This window comes from Clarias gariepinus, chromosome 6, assembly GCF_024256425.1.
Source record: "Clarias gariepinus isolate MV-2021 ecotype Netherlands chromosome 6, CGAR_prim_01v2, whole genome shotgun sequence".
In the NCBI taxonomy this organism is placed as follows: Eukaryota; Metazoa; Chordata; class Actinopteri; order Siluriformes; family Clariidae; genus Clarias; species Clarias gariepinus.
The window spans coordinates 27,443,353-27,460,486 of NC_071105.1; the positions used below are offsets into that span (position 1 = coordinate 27,443,353).

Below are 17,134 nucleotides of genomic sequence, written 5' to 3' on the forward strand. Positions count from 1 at the left end.
ATTGATCCATTTCTGCCCAGTGTGCAATAATCAAGTTAAACTAGGCTTAAACATTTCATGTTTCAAAGGCACTGATATATTGATATAGCTAAAAGACAGATGGTCTGAGGTTTAATGTCTGCCCACATGATGAGCAGCTGCAATGTGAGAACAAGCAGACATACCCAAGTCTATCCCGTTTTGCTTCCAACCTTCAAGTTTCACTACTAGTGTCATAACTTGAAGTAACTTTAACTAAGTCAATCAGTTCACAATTAGTCCCAAACTCATCACTGACCTTATAGCATCCCAAGTCTTTGAAAATATGTATTTAATAGGAGTGTTAAATAAATTCAGCCTGACAGTCTGAGCTTTCAGTGAAAGACATGCCCACAGTTGCTGCCTTCCCAGCACTCTCTCTGACTTGCTGCCTTCCTTTCTGGTTAATCCTATCAGGAATTCAATTTACTCCCCCTTCAATTATCAGCTTCCCATTGACTGTTTTAAAAGGAGAAGATTTCCTTGAATCCCACTTGCTATAATTAGGGCTTATATGTGGATAACAGAGAACTGAAGTGGATCAAAGGTTGAATTCATTTCAAGAAGGGAGCCAAAAGAGGTGTGCATACCTTAAATTGGACCATGCCACGAAGAACTGACATAATTATGCAAATATCACAAGCAAAAACAAGCTCACCCCCAGACTACAAGTGTAATCTAGTTCCTGTCGCAACATTTATACGGGCTCCTTTTTACGGTAGACTTGTTATCTTGTGCCACCTAGTGGATAAATCCAAGTCATTGCTTGTGATGTTTGATTACTACTGGCATGGCAAAAGATGACTATAATCAGGTAACACGTAGAAACACTCTTAAGACTGCTTTATATATATATAGGGCTTGTGTGTGTGTGTGTGTACACACACACTTTTCATTGTCTTTGCTAAAATGTGCATATTTCAGGTTGAATAGTGGACTTATGTCTTTCCCCCTTTACTTCATACATACATACTCTATATACATATTCTATATACTGTATACACATACACACAGACACACTAACGCTAGAACATAGTCCTGGCCGTGCAGTAAAATACAAAAAATGTCCCCATATGTATATTTTTGTTATTAGATATTTCAGTCTTTGTGGGGACATTTCATCTACACCCACTCCCCATGCGCGCACACAAAGAAAGCTATGCACGTTTCACAATTTATGTTCTCATTAAGGTGAGGATGAATATTTTATTAGCTACGTGTTGTTGTTGTTGTTGTTTGTTTTTAACCCTAACCCTAACCCAGCCACAAAAGTGAACATGGGTTGTCCAGATCTTGCTTTGTTAGCATTAAAAAAAAAAAACTGTGCAGTCCACAGTGGGGTTAACTGCTATTTAAAAGGAGGTGTGTTAACTGTGCCAGTGTATGCCAGTTTCGGCCACTTAGGCTTGGCGTCGCCTGAAGCTTACTCCATCACTCCTCCTGAGCCCTTGAGCGCAGAGAGTGGGCGGGGCCAGGCGCGCGCCGCTCCGACGCGCCAAACTGCGCTGAGCTGATGTGATGCACGCGACATCTCCTGCTTAGCGGTAGCCTTATTACGCGGTACTATGCAGACAAATTATATCCAGCAGCGCGAAAAAGAGTTGCGTTAAGAGCGACCGCTTTGCTATCCAATATTTCGACGAATAGGATAAATCCTGTTCAGATTGGATTGCGAGAAGCTTCGCTTGGAGAAGGCGAGAACAGGAGAGCTCATGTACCACAGTAAGTGCATTTGATAGTTGTGGATTGCTCAGTAGTTTATGAGCGGAGCTTTAAAGACGCTCGGGTTCGGGCTTTGACGGAGGGGTAGACACGCGGGATGCATATGGAAACAAGCGCTGTTTCATTTCGGTAATCATCTAATTTTCTCATTTGCCCTTTTCACTGGGTTCATTCGTGTCAGGGGAGCTAGATAATCCGAGCCTACAGGATCCTAGTGGCAAAATACTAATACTAATACCACTACTATTAATAATAACATCAGTTTGACACATCTTCAAATTGTATTGTTATGCTTATTCTATACTAATATCTACACCTAACTCATGGATGTATTTTAACACTCAATCTATAGTTAAAAATGTAACAAAATTTACCATACACCAGAAAACAATATAACTTCACTTAATAATGTAGCCTGCTCAAGGCCTTTCTGAGCCCATCTCATCAGCTGTTAAAACATTAGAAAAGAAAAGCAACCAATCTGGCAACATGGTTCATACTCCACTATCACTTTTTAAAGCATTAAATTCAGGATTTTTTTTCTTGTTAAAACTGTCTGGTAGCTTCTTTTATAGAGCAAGTTAGTATAGGCATGACTGACTTAAAAATATGACTGAAAGTTGTAAGGAAACATTGTATTGGAAACTGAGGTAAAAAACAAACAAACAAAAAAACAATTGATACTGAAAATACTGTGTTCAGGTGCCAAAAGAGGATATTAAGAGCAAATAACTTTGTTGTCTTTTTGGGCTGAAGTTATTTTTGCAGATGTATATGAAAATAATCCAGGACAAATGAACTGAAATTGCAGTATGCTTCATCTCTGGAGCTGTGTGTCTAGTGTAATTTTTGCACGTGCTTATTTTTTTTCACACTCATGCTGCCAGCATTGGCTTTCACTGGTCCTTTTTCTGTTGTCACTCATTGTTAGTCCAGAATAGGTGTCAGTGATGCGTATATTTGTGTTGTATTATTATTATTATTATTATTATTATTAAAGTGCTTATTTTTATTTGAATGCTCAAATTTTACAGAAAAAAAATAATTATGGCTTTGGGTTATCAAGAATCCTAATCAGATATTGTTTTAGCATTTTTAAGCCTTGTTAAAATTGTGTAGCTGAATCCTGTGACAAGAGAATTTTGTTTAACAGCCTACCAGGTAGTCAGTGGTTACACAGAGTCACAGAGGAAATAAGAGGACACCATTTTCCTGGCAAGCATGCTGCAACCTTACTGCCTGTCAGAACTGATGTAGTACAAAAGTGACATTAAAAAGATTCCAGAGAAGTTACATTTAGAGACATGTAATGAAAAATTCATTGCCTGGTCACTTGCTTGCAGAGTATCATTGGTGGCATTTCTGTTTCATATGTACTGTATATGTTTCTATATGTATTTTTTCTCTATTATGGGTTCTCTAAAAATCTTACTGCACATCTAGACATATATTTATCTTTGTTTAGTTATGCTGGAACAGATTATTTTATGCAATCATACAGCTAATTCAATGTCTTACTCTCATCTATCACCTTAACAGACACATGTTAATAAAATGTAGCTAGCAGCCAAAAAAAAAAAAGGTAGGTTGTAGGTTCTGTTATAGACACCAACATAAACATGTCATGCCTGTTGGTAAAATCTTAAAGAAAATCTTAAAGTTAAAATCTTTAGGAAATGTATAAGTCTGTGATGAAGTGGACAAAAAATAATAATTTTACATACAGTACACACACACGCACACACACATACATACATACATACATACATACATACATTTATATATATATATTTTTATATATATATATATATGCAAACTAGATCCATTTTGCACCATTTAGCAAACTGTGATGTGCATTTTCTTTCTTCAGCAGAGCTTATGTTTGATGACTTTGTGTATTTCAGCACTCCTCTATTTTATTGTGGCCTGCAATGTGCAGTCTCCCTCTGGAAATGCTGAGCTTCTCAGGATCTCATTGCTACTAGCACAATTCTTGAGTGTGCAAAGTGTAACTCCTCTAAAGAGCTTAAGTGTTGAGAAACATGCTACTTACTCTGTGTACAGGTACATTTACATATAGAATAGGCTCGGTTGGGTGATTATCAGAAATGTTATTTCTCCCATTTTCTGAAGTCTGTTAGGCTGTACAGCATGCCAGACCAAAGTCACACAAAGACAAATGCTCAGGTTCACACCCCTTCTCTTAATGAACTCTTGTTTCGAAAAAGGGAAAGTAAACACAGCTGAGTTTTATTTTCTTTAGCATTAATATGTACAGGGAAAATGTGTGCCTGTGACACTCTATGCCCTTATCCACTGTGATGTGTTTTACGCCTTCCCTTTTGTTGTGCTTATCAAGAGACAGTGAGTGGGTTATGTCGTATCCCATGGGTTTGACAGTAATCCCCCAGAGACCTGTGTTCACGGTTGATGGTTTGCTGAATAGGGTGCAAGTGAAACTGATCATAGACCAGAGTGTATAATGACAGGACTGCAGTTACCAAGCCCTTACTGCAGTTAATTTAGATAACAAATATATCTGGTGAATTAATATAATTTTAATACATAGTGTCAATCTTTGATAAATGGATACAGAGTACTAGCTCACAACTGATAGCAAGAAAAGTCTTTTGGCCAATGGGACACTAATAGTGTTCCTGTGTCATGTGGATTTATGCTAGTCTCTAAAATAAAAGGTACTGATATATGAAAGTGCCCTGTGATAGATTGACACCATGTCCAGGGTGTACCCCGCCTCGTGCCCTAAGTCTCCTGGGATAGGCTCTAGGCCCCCCAGTGACCCTAAATACCAGATTCAGCAGTATAGACGATGATCGAGTGAGTAAGTGAGTGATACATGAAAGCATAATCATCAACCGAATCATAAAAAAAAAAATCAAATTAATAAAAGTAATTGTAAACTTATTATTTTTAAATGACACCACACAGACCTTATTGTTATAGTGGTTGTTGTTATCATTCTACTGTGTCATGTTTAATCCTTGTATTAAATAGAAGCAGTTAAGGTTTTGAGTTTTGAGTAGATTGTGAGTTTAAAGAGCAAATGCGTCAGGTACCCTATGTTGAGCATTTAACTTATGAGTAAGTAAATGCATTTAAATATGTTCACATTTTTGCTAATTTGGCAAATGCTTTTAGTGAAACTGACAAAACAAGGAAGAATGTAATGCATTTACTTACTCATAAGTTAAATGCATTACATTCTTCCTTGTTTTGTCAGTTTCACTAAAAGCATTTGCCAAATTAGCAAAAATGTGAACTTATTTAAATAGATAGGGCATGTGCCAGTTTTATACTTTTATTTTGACTTAAAAAATTTTTTGTAAAACATTTCGCCAAAGAAAAAAATTGGTTTTGAATTTTAAGTAAAGACATGTATCATGAAAAAGGTGAAAAATATTTTTGAATGAAATAGGTATTGTATATATAATAAAATCTCATCAGATTCCTGTACAATTGTGATGGGCAAACATTGAAATGATTTATGAATACTAAAAGAACACCCACCCCACCCTATATAATTGTGCTATACTTTTATGTCTCCTAAAGGCTGAGTCATGAGGTTTTGAGTTTATAATTGTGAAGCCATGTAGTTTTATTTGAGAATCGATGATAATGTCTGTAATAACTAAACCTGATGTCAAATCTGATGCCGGGAAAACACTTGTGGCCAGGAATATCAAATGAGTATTTTAGGGGCAGCAGCTATTGCGTCAGTTAAGAACAGAATTACTTCTGATATAGAAAGGTGCCCTTAGCAACTGAATCATAAATAAAATTTGTTACAATTCTAATTCTAAAAATTTACTAAAGCTACTATTTAGACCTAACATTACAACCCTGCAGGATAAGTGTTTACATGAATACAAAGTAATTGTTAGAATAATCTGTGTAGGGTTAGTTAAAATAATTATAAATAAAATTTTACAATGTAAATTCTGTACTTTGTCCAAAACAGTATATGTTTAGCAGGAAAGTCAAGAAAGTTACACAGAAGTGTTTTTTTTTTTTCTTGAAGTGTTTATCTCTTAATGCTTTGTCATTATGGACTTTCATTAAGTGAACTAAACTCAAATACATGAAAGTTGAGGGATCTATTACCTCCTTAAATGTCATGAGGACCACTTAATGAATTAAATGCCCTACATCTGTGAAAATCAATGAAAAGTAAGCTTGTTGGAAAATACAAAGTAAATCAGAGCTGCATTTGAACTTATGTGTTATAGGACATTGAAACCAAAATTTCTTCCTGCTGTAGTAAACAGATTTACATTAATTTAATGTTAAGCTTCCTCATATAAGTATTTATAAATTTTTCATCAGGGCATCATCATTTTTTTTTTTTAAACTGTGTTTTATTGTTTAACCCCCACACTGGCACAGAATCTGGCATCATCATCATCATATCATCAGCATATTATTATTATTATTATTATTATTATTTTCAATGTTCTTTTCTGTAAATAGATTAATTATGATCCTGAGGTTTTTATATACAGTACCTAACCTAACTTTGCATTGATGTTTTATTTTGGCCAAATCATTTATAATTATAGTTTAGGAAAGGGAAAATCAATTTTTTAGTTATTCTCTTACCATTATAGATAATCTCAAGACCAACTTTTAAGCCTGCACTTTGTGTCGTAATAAGCATGTAGCATTGAAATTTATATTCCTTTATGTATATCCTTTGTTAATCTGGTCTGAAAACATTTCTTATTTTCTCATGCTATGCCTTATACATATGAATATAGTTGTAGAGAGGACAGAGCATAGTTGCACCTTTAACTTCTTCTTCTTAACTATTGTCTGTCATCCTTATGAATTGCTTATGCAATCCTAGTGCAACATGCTTCCACCTTTGGGGATGTGTCTAATTGTGGGTTTAATAACAGCAGCGCAGCTTGACAATCCACTTGTGGATCTCTTAGAGCAGAGGGACTGTTTTATTGTTAACCGTTAATGCACTCCCTGTTATTCTCCTCTACTGGAGGGTTACAGAGCCACACCATGTTTATGTGTTAAACAATAATATGATTAAGTTTATTATTTTTTCCTGTGAATATTTATGTACCTGAAATAAAAGGATATGTTATTGGTTTTGTAATAGGTTTATGATTATTTTTTTGCATTGCATACATCCATATGTATCCAAGTGTATACATATATTATTTTTTGCTGTGTGTATAGGCTTTTGTGCAAAGGTTATAGACAGAACAATGAACAAAATGGAAAGTAACTTAAAAAGCAGCAGTTCTTCTAGGCACGCTTGGACACAGTTTTTGAAGGAACTCAGTATGTATGTTATTCCAAACACCCTGTTAAACTACAGTAACCGCAGAACTTGCAAGGAACCTCAACCATGCTTCACTGTTGCCTGTAGACACTCCTACTTATTGTATCAGCCCTTTGGTAAACAACCTGTCTCCTGCTACAGCCAGATATTAAAAATTTTGACTCATCAGTCTAGAGCACTTGCTGCCATTTTTTTCTACCATAGTTACTATATATTTTTTTGGCATAGTTGATTTGCTTAACCTTGTTTTCACATTAGAGGTATGGATTTTGGGCCACAGTTCAAACCATACTGTACTTTTTACAGACAGCAGATGGGTGTACCTGGGTCCCACTGGTTTCTAACAGTTCTTTGCTGATGGCACTGCTGGACATTTTTCGAGGTCGAATGGAAGTAAGCATGATGTATCTTTCATCTGCTGCATTAAGTTTTCTTGGCCAACTACTGCGTCTACAGTCCTCAACACTGACTATTTCTTTGTGTTTCTTCAAAATAGCTTGAACAACAAGCCCCAGTCTGCTTTGAAATTGTTGCCTGGGAGAGACCTTGCTGATGCAATATAACTACTTTGTATCTTGTTGCTGTACTACTTTGGTGGGGTTGTGGAAGACAGTTTCATGTCACAATCTCATCTTAGTGGCAAAGTTTGGCTGTTTCCCGCCTAGTTTTAAGCTTCCTACACGGCTGCTTTTGTTAATGACTATTTTGTTAATAACTGTATTTTAACCTTCAAATGAAATTAATGATCTTAGGACCTGCTTGCTTAATCATACATCTAACTCTGGTCTGAATTTAGTTTTAAATTTTTAGCCCAATGCGGAAAAAAAAAATATATATATATATACCTGATATATTAAAATAATGGCTAACATGCAGGGGAGGGTGGGAGTTAATAAGGAAAGTAGCTATAGAAGTAAACAGGTTCTGTGAAGTTAGGTTATTATTCTGCTGTAATGTAAATGTGTGTGTAAATGTGTGTGTAAATGTAATGTGCGCCTTTAATAACAAAATGACCTCTTGAGATGACATTTTTTAGACCTGCCTAATTTAGGTAGAAAAAGCTATGGACAATCCTAGCCATTTAAAGTATGAAGTATGAAAAAACATATCTCCTAATCTATGGAGTCCACTTCACTCATAAACACTAGACCCTAGCAGGAAATATATGCTGTGCTAAAGGTTTGTAAAAATGTATTAACTAGCTTTTATTAAAAACATGTATTTAATTAACATGTTTAACATGTTCATTAGATAGCATGTTTCCTAGCTAGCTATCTTGCAATTTAATGACTAGGTAGGATTATTCAGCTTCTTCCAAGACCTGCCCACACCATCTGTTATTTATTTACTATTTATTTTATATTTTTTTCAACCGCAAAAGAATTCTAGAAAATAGAAGATGGAAAGACAGATAGATAGATAGATAGATAGATAGAGAGATGGATAGATGGATGGATAGTGTTTTCCACAGTTTTGAAATACTTACAGTAGTAGCCAGCAGAACTGGCAAGCACTACCTGCCAGCACAAAAGTGGTCTACTACATACAACAAACAACAAATACATATAATCCTCAACACAATATTCATTTGATATTTCTATTAATCTTACATTTCCAGCCTACTAACCCTCCATTTCATCTACTTATATGTGAAGAGTAAAATGAAAAAAAAAAAAAAAACATACAAAACAAAGCGTATAGCCTTTAAAAACCAGAGCACTGTTAGCCATTTTTTGCATTACTATTATAACTATTATAAATATATATAGATTTTATTTTATTTTAACTAAACATACAAATATTACTAAGCAAAAAAAAAAAAAAAAAGGGCCACATCGGCGAAGAAATAGCGCAGATTAGCACAATGTTTTTGGTTGTTTCTGGCACCAAAATAATAACTGCTAAAAATAATAATAGTAATAATAATATCTAAATTTAGTGAGTTTCAAGTTTTTGCTACATCATTCTCATATTCCGGTAGCAGTAAAATTTACACGTTGCTACAGCTGTTCTACATTATATCTCAGAAAGTCTTCCACATTGACACACACTGACAGTAGTTCCATATATGCATTTCTTTTTTTTTTTTTTTTATCTATCATTGTGTTGCTAGCACGGATCCGTTTGGCTTGAGTTTTAAGGAGTAATCTTCCTGTTTTGTTTTTTTTGGATAGAGCGCTTTCACTAAAACAGTTTTCAGTGCAGAGCATGTGCGACCGTCAGTAAGCCCTTCTTATTCTTTTTATGGCAGCTAACATCTGCTGCATCTACTGCTTCTCCATACACCGATCTTGAATAAACACGTACAGGAGCATGAAAAGGGAACTGTCCGTTATTAGTTAATCGATTGCTGATGGCATCGTTCTCCCAGACAGATTTTTAAAAATGATAGTCAAATGTAATTGAGTGGCCCGCCCAAGTATATTCAACATGTGGGAAACACTGAGATATATATATATATATATATATATATATAAATAAATATATATATAAATAAATATATATATAAATATATATATATATATATATATATATATAAATAAATAAATATTTATATATAATAAATAAATATATAATAAAGTAGATAGATATATAGATAGATAGATAGATAGCAAAAATGGTTTAAAGATTTGGGTTATCAGAAGTGTGTTTAAGCTCTATACCGCCAATCTGCACCACTTGGGACCTAAGCAAGCCCCATGAATCTGCTACAGAGGTGCTGTATCATGTCTAGCCCCAGCTTTCTGAGGGATATGAGAAAAGAAGACTTTTACTGAAATTTTGTGAGTCCAGTAAAGGCTGCTTTCTCCTCTTCGAAACCTTCAACAGACAATGATTTTCAGAGCAAGTGTGCAAGTGTTAGAATTAAATTTGCATCTGTTTTTGCTTGTCAAGTGCATCAATGAGCCCTTCATTGCCCATTACCACAAGCTAAAGACCTCCAGTGTACAGTAAATCGAGGCCCGTTAAGTAAGCCAAAATAAAAATTTCAAGATGTTCTTAAGTCCCCTACACCCTTCTAATTACATAGATGTTAATTTGGTCTGCATTACTTCTAAATAGCATATTCTGTATGCCTAAGGCCAATCACAAAATAATATATGTTTTTAAAACACTGGTTTTATTTGGTAAATAGTCCATGATAAGAAGTACTGGGATGGCAACATTATGAGCATGTACTAGCCCTGTCTTGTCTGTAGAACCTAAGAGACCTTATATAAAATATCTTAGTCCTAAGAACAAGTGGCAGCAGAGGGTGATGTCAGACACAGCCTTGATGGGCGTCCCCCTGTAATTTGCTATACAGGGCCTTTCAAAAGTATTCATACCCCTTGAAATGTTCCACATTTTGTCATGTCACAACAGCAAATGTAAATGTATTCTATTGGGTTTTTATGTGAGAGACCAACACAAAGTGGCATATAGTTGTAAAGATGAAGGAAAATTATAAATGTTTTTCAAACTTTTTACAAATAAAAATCTCAAAAGTGTAGCCTGCGTTTGTGGTTGTAACGAGACAAACTGTGGAAAAGTTCAAAGGGTGTGAATATTTTTGCATGGCACTGTATGTAGACTTGCAAACCTATATAACCGGTATGTACTAAAACCAGATCAGGACGCAGATACAGTGGAACTTTGGATTACGAGCATAATTCGTCCTGGAAGCGGGCTCGTATTCCAAAACACTCGTAAACCAATTTTAATCTTTCTATAGGAAATAATGGAAACTTAAATTATTCGTTCTACAGCCCAAAAAAATAAATACATTAAAATATTTATTACAAAATATAAAGTAAAAATAAAACAAATTAACCTGTACTTTAAATAAATGTAAAAATAAATCCTGACAGATAAGTGTTTCCGTTTGTGCACGCAGGGTGTGTGTGTGTAAAATGTGTGTGCACACACACACACACATTAACGGATAGACCGTTTTTTAAAACCGTTTAAAAATTAGCAAGGAACATCCCTAGTCACACCCGCGTAAGCGCATACTAACAGGATCACTGCTATAAAGTAAAACAACAACAACAACAAAAAAAAAAACTCGCGTTTACAGCCCCCTTCTCTCAGGTTGCCAAACAAACACACAAACTCTCTGCCTTACACAGACACAAACACGCACACTCAAAAACACTGCAAGCACTAAGACCCAGCAGGGGAGACGATAGGTCTCGGCTTTACAGCTCCCCTTCTCTCCTCGCTGTTTAATTTGTTTTTTGTTGTTGTTGTTGTTTTACTTTACAGTAGTGATCCCGTTAGTATGCGCTCATGCGAGTGTGACTAGCGATGTTCCTTGCTAATTTTTAAACGGTTTTAAATAGGTCTCTCCGTTAATGTGTGTGTGTGCGCGCACGCACATACCACACAAACACACATACACACACACAGCGTGTGTGTGTGTGTATTCACCCAGCAGGAGAGATGATTACCGACAAATCCGCTGCAATAGAGAGAAAAAACGTTGGCTCATTTGTGATGACGTGACGCTCGGTGTTAAAACAAGAAGCGCATGCATGAAACATGATACTCTGTGCTCGTAAACTAAGACAATGCTTGTTTTTCAAGTCAAAAATTATTAAAAATCGTTGCTCGTCTTGCGGAACACTCGTAAACCGTGTTACTCCTAATCCGAGGTTCCACTGTATCAGCATCTCACCTTTTGTGAGATGCCATTGCCATTACACATGAAAACAAATTTCTGACTAAGAAAATAGACATGAACGCGAGTTGGAAAGCTTTAATAATATAAATCCAACTACTGTTTTTAGTAACCTGATTGTCCATTTTGGTTCACATTCAGACATAAAGGCACAACTCGGGAAATGAGACCATCCGCGTGACTCCTGAGCGTACTGTACATGCACTATTACACTTGCTCTGATAGCAGCAGGTAGTGTTGGCTCGCTAAGCTGAACATGCTTAGATTAAAATGCCTAACGCTACGACATTTTAAAGTGTGGCTTTATTTCACAACAAAGGATTCTGACACAACATGCAACAAATGTTGTTCGACAATTGCATGTAAGGGGGAAAACACATCAAACCTAATGAAACATTTGAGGACACACAGGATGAAGTTAAAAGCACTGGGATGCAACGAGTAAAATTTTATTTAAATGAGTAAATATTAAATTACTGGCAAACGGAGATTTACACACTCCTATAGAAAATAAATAATAATAAAATTAATTAAATAAACATAATGTTAGTTCTTGGAGTCAGTAATTACAAGGATTATCACAATTTTAAAATTACATTTAGCATTTCAATGAGCCTGTATGACTAAATAATATACAACAGTTTGAAGAAACATGAACCCCATGCTCGCTGAAAAGTACAAATTGCTGTTTCTGTATACAGAGTGTGACCTTTTGCAGGTCCTATACAATTACAAAAGCATATAAGTTGCAAAAGTTACATTGTTATACGCAGCCTTTACATTATCCAGTGATATTTACTTTATGAAATTACAGTCAGAGAGCTGAACCATGTTTGATACACTGTAAGAAAAATTATTTGCTTAATGGAGGCCTCCTAGATTGCATGGTTAAATCAAACACAGTGGGTTTCAAAGGTCTTTCAACAAAGCTAACAAGGAACAATAGAGCTGGAGACAATGTGTGCTGCATTAGCATAGGCAAAAGGACAGTCACTCTCTGGAACTAGTCAGGAACTGTTAAAGCTCTCATAAACCAAGAAAGAATGCTTTTAAGGAAACCAGCTCTGACATTTTGAGGATTCTGCAGGTATTTGTAAATACCTGCAGGTAAAATAGTACTTGAATTGCATAATGAGTCCTGTTAGATTTAATTAGTATTATTAGCAACTCTATCTTTCTAAGAATAATCTTTCTCTATTTTATTTATTTTTATTTTTAGATTTGTTAGCAAAATTTTTTAAATATTTCTTTATCCATCTAAAAACATAATAAAGTTATTTTAATAATATTGGGGCATGTAATGTGAATTGTGATTGGGTTAAAGTTAATATCTTTAGAGCCTAACTCCATCCTTTCTTACCCAGGATGTTTCTGTGAGTATGATCTGCACAGAAGTAGTAACTTGCTTGATTTATGATACTCATCAGGAATGTTGCCTGGTCTGAATTAGTGAGTATGATATGACTATGCCCCATCTACCCTACACACACACGCACACACACACATACATACATATATATACAGTATAGATGTGTGTGTGTGGATTTACAGTACTTAGTGATATTTACTTTAGCATATTACTGGCTTGTATATAACAAAAGTGAAGACTACATGCCAAATATCCTGTAACTTATATTAAGTAGACCTCAGGGGTGATATTGTTTCGCCACCACGCCAGATTTCCGGCGTACTGTGGCTGTGGGGGGAAAAAAATCAGGTTCGCGGATATTGATCTGTCATTTCTCTAGATCTGAGATGCGCAGGTGATAGAGAAGGAACATCCAATCATAAGTAGTGTGTGGATGTCTGTGATTGGCTAGTTTTGTGGCTGTTTTGTAACACTGGACAAAGTTGAGCGAGCGTACAGGCAGAGTCAAGCCCGCACAGAAAATAAATGTTGCACGCGCATGCAGGCAGGGTCGAGCACGCACAGAATCGAGAAGTTGCGTGTGAATCACTCAGAACTGTGGCAGAAATATAACGCCATAATATTCCACCCTCAATGACCGATCGTGTGACAGATTTAAAAATTCGCTTGTGCTCCTTCCTTGCTGAGCTTGACCTGTCGTTTAATATCGCCCACCCACTCGCCACTTTATGTAAGAAATTAGCAGATGATACAATCAATTAGTTAATCAACTCCTGTGTACTTTGGAGTACTATTATTGCCACTTACTGACCTATCTTTGTATGGCTGTAGCATCTGTAGCATTTACTTCCAGTGATTGTACTAAGATGGGCTAATAATGTCAGTCTGCTGTATTTTCTTGAATAATACTGGGGGCATAATGCAAATATGAAAATATCTAAAAAGAGCCACTTGACAATAATGATGATCAGGGGTATATATAGGCTGTTTATATATTTGGGCCCAGGGGCCAACAAGTTATGTGTTAAAAGTGCGTTGCATACATAGTACCCCCACCCCTACTCACCTCGAGGGCAAGGAAAAAAAGTTTAGGCTTAGAATTTTTTCCACTATCAGGCCTGAAACCTAAGTGGGGTGGAATGGATAACCTCTAATCATATCCTAGTTATCAAAGTTGTGTATTATTGAATTCTGCTTCACAAAGATAGAAATTGGCAACGTTGAGGAATCAGAAAGCGCCTGCTATTAACACTTAGCTAGTTATCCTTGTGGTAACTGTGATAACTTTTCTGACAAATCCTGCTTAAAACCCAAATTGTTAGAAATTTTTCTTAGTCTTTTTAACTGGTCACTTGTTTTGTGAGCAAAGTCTTTTACTTTTCCCTGGCAACTTGCAGTCATTTAAATAGACTGAGAATAACCACACATGAAATGAACAGATGGGCAACAATTGTGATGAAGACATGATTAAAGGACAAAATTCCAGATGCTTCAAGCATGTCACTTAACTATGCAGATGAAACTGTGAGCTTTATTAAGAAAAGAGAAGGGGATGTTTGTTCACAATTCACAAATGTGCGTGAAACATACACAGAATTATACACATACTAGTTTTAGCCGTTAGCCCCTGTATACTGTATGTGGTTTCCAATTCCCCAATAATTTGTAGATTCAAGCCAATTATCAATACAGTGTAAATATGCCCCGCTACTTAATTCATAGTCATAGTTTGAACTGCATGGATTAATATACAGTACCAGTCAAATGTCGGAACGCCTTCTAATTCCAGATATTCCAGAAATTCTTTCCTGATTTTTTTTTTCTTTCTAAATTTTAAAACAATGCTCAAGGCATTCAAAATATGCAATCTCTTTGAACAATTGATATTGAGATATAGCTCTAATCTGAGGTGCTGTAATTTGGTGATTTTGGAATTAGGTAACCCTAAATAAACTTCTCCTCTGTAGCAGAGGGACATAAGAGCCACTTTTATCATAGTGTCTGATGGGTTCTGCAAATGCACTTGACAATACTGTTCTTGCAAGAACTATTTCAGAATATCTGACCTTTGTGGTTTCCGGTGCCGATGTGAGTGGGAGCCTGTCTCTAGTAGCTCCTTTTGTGTGTTCTTTTTTTTTTTAGTAATTTCTTCTGTTTTTTTTCCTATTTTGCTCTTTAGGGTTTTAATTTTTTCTTAATTTTATCCTGAAGATATGACATCTGTGTTCATGCTAGTGTGACATCCTGGGTTTCACTCCTGTAAGGGTGGACAGAGACACAAAGTCATGTGGTAAGAGCAAAGGAAGAGGGCTCACTCTGTTTGCTAACATCAGACGGTGTAACCCAGGTCATGTAACTGTGAAGGATATTAACTGCTGTGGGGACATTTAACTTCTAGCTTTGTGTCTTACTACATTCCCAGGAAGTTCTTGCATGTTATTGTTTGTGTTTACATTCCGCCAGGGGCGAATGCAGACACAGCATGTGACATCATTCACTCTACTACTGTGAGACTCCAACACAACACCCAACTTTTGTAGCTGTATCCAATTACTTTAATCACGTGGTGCTGGGTTTTTTTCTCAGTGCTTTTGATCAGTTTGTGGATTGCCTGATTAGTTAAAACATAACTGTAGATCTGCTATATGACATTGTGGGGGATGCTTACATTGTCACCCTGCTCCCACTGGAGAAATCTGATCACATCTTGGTCTACTTATGCCCCCAGTACAAGTGTCTTCAGCCAGCCAACAACCACACGCTCATTCAGGAAATGGTCTCCTGAGTCTGAGGAGATCCTGAGGGATTGTTTTAAAAGCACTGTGGAGTGGAGTGTGCTGCAGGAGCCTCATGGAGAAGACATTGATTGTATAACAGAGCATGACTATATTCCTGTTAAAACTGTAATAACAAGCCCTGGATTACCAGTGATGTCAAACACCTGCTTAACATGAAAAAAGGGACTTTTAAGGATGGAGATTAGGCTGAGCTTAAGCGCTATAAAAAAAGAGGTCTGGGATGGTATGAAAACCATTATAGGCTTTAAGAAGAAGGACGGTAATGTAATGATGGTGAAGACTGATAGGGTGTGAGGGCTAATGAGTCATGTGACATGCAGATGTTTTCTGATGACACACCCATAATAAAGTGTATCAGGGATGAGTGGGAGGGGGAGTATAGGGGCCTTACAGAGGATTTTGTGAGGTCAAATCATCTTTGGCTGAACACCTTTAAGACGAAGGAGATTTTAAAATACTGTTGTCAGATAGTTTTCACACTACTACCTATACCCATGGAGGGAGTTAACCTTGAGTTGGTCAGGATAAAAAAATACTTAGGGCTACTGCGGGACAACAAACTGGACTGGTCAGCAAATACAGAACACGCAAAAAAATCACAGACGTTCATTAGAGATGAAAACAGAGTCTCCCTAGAGCTGGTGCTGGAAAGGAGGACAAAATGCTGTCCATCATGTTCAACACCAGTCACCCACTGTATAGAGCTTTAGCCAAGAAAAAAAATCTTGTTCAGTTACAGACATCTACTGACAGATTCAGAAAACTCTTTATTTCTAGAGCCATGTGCTGTTTTAACATCTCTTAACGATTACTGGGGACATGATTAGGATTCTTGGTTGTGATTGTCCCTCAGCTTGGTTATACATGTAGCTCTACTTTATAACAGACTACCTATTTACAGTTTATGGTTATATTCATCTACTTATCATATACCCTAATCTGCATTGATTTTTATTATCTGGGTCTTGCACCACTCACTTTCCGCATTGCTGTCATTTTTAAATGCTTTAATTCAGTTGCACATCTTAATTTGTGCAATAGATAAATAAATGCAAACTTGTGTCCAAACCTTTGACGGGTACTGTGTATTCCCGAAAGCTGCTGACCCTAAGAAACACCACTCCTGTGTTCTGTTCACTTCCACAGTGCTAGTGCCCCATGCATTAAGGACATTAAACCATTTCCAAATCATAAACAATAGATAACAGTGAGGTATAGAATCAATTCTTAAAGATAAAATAAAGAGA

At 36.2% G+C, this 17,134-nt stretch overlaps 1 protein-coding gene across 1 annotated transcript in view; it reads left to right on the forward strand.

Moving 5' to 3' along the window:
• Positions 1 to 1,518: 1,518 nt before the first annotated feature.
• LOC128527213 (contactin-4-like) overlaps positions 1,519 to 17,134 on the forward strand; it is a 195,726-nt gene continuing 180,110 nt past the window's right edge. The window contains exon 1 of the mRNA XM_053499586.1: positions 1,519 to 1,740. The gene's annotated coding sequence lies outside the window, so the exon portion shown is untranslated. The remainder of the gene's footprint in view (positions 1,741 to 17,134) is intronic.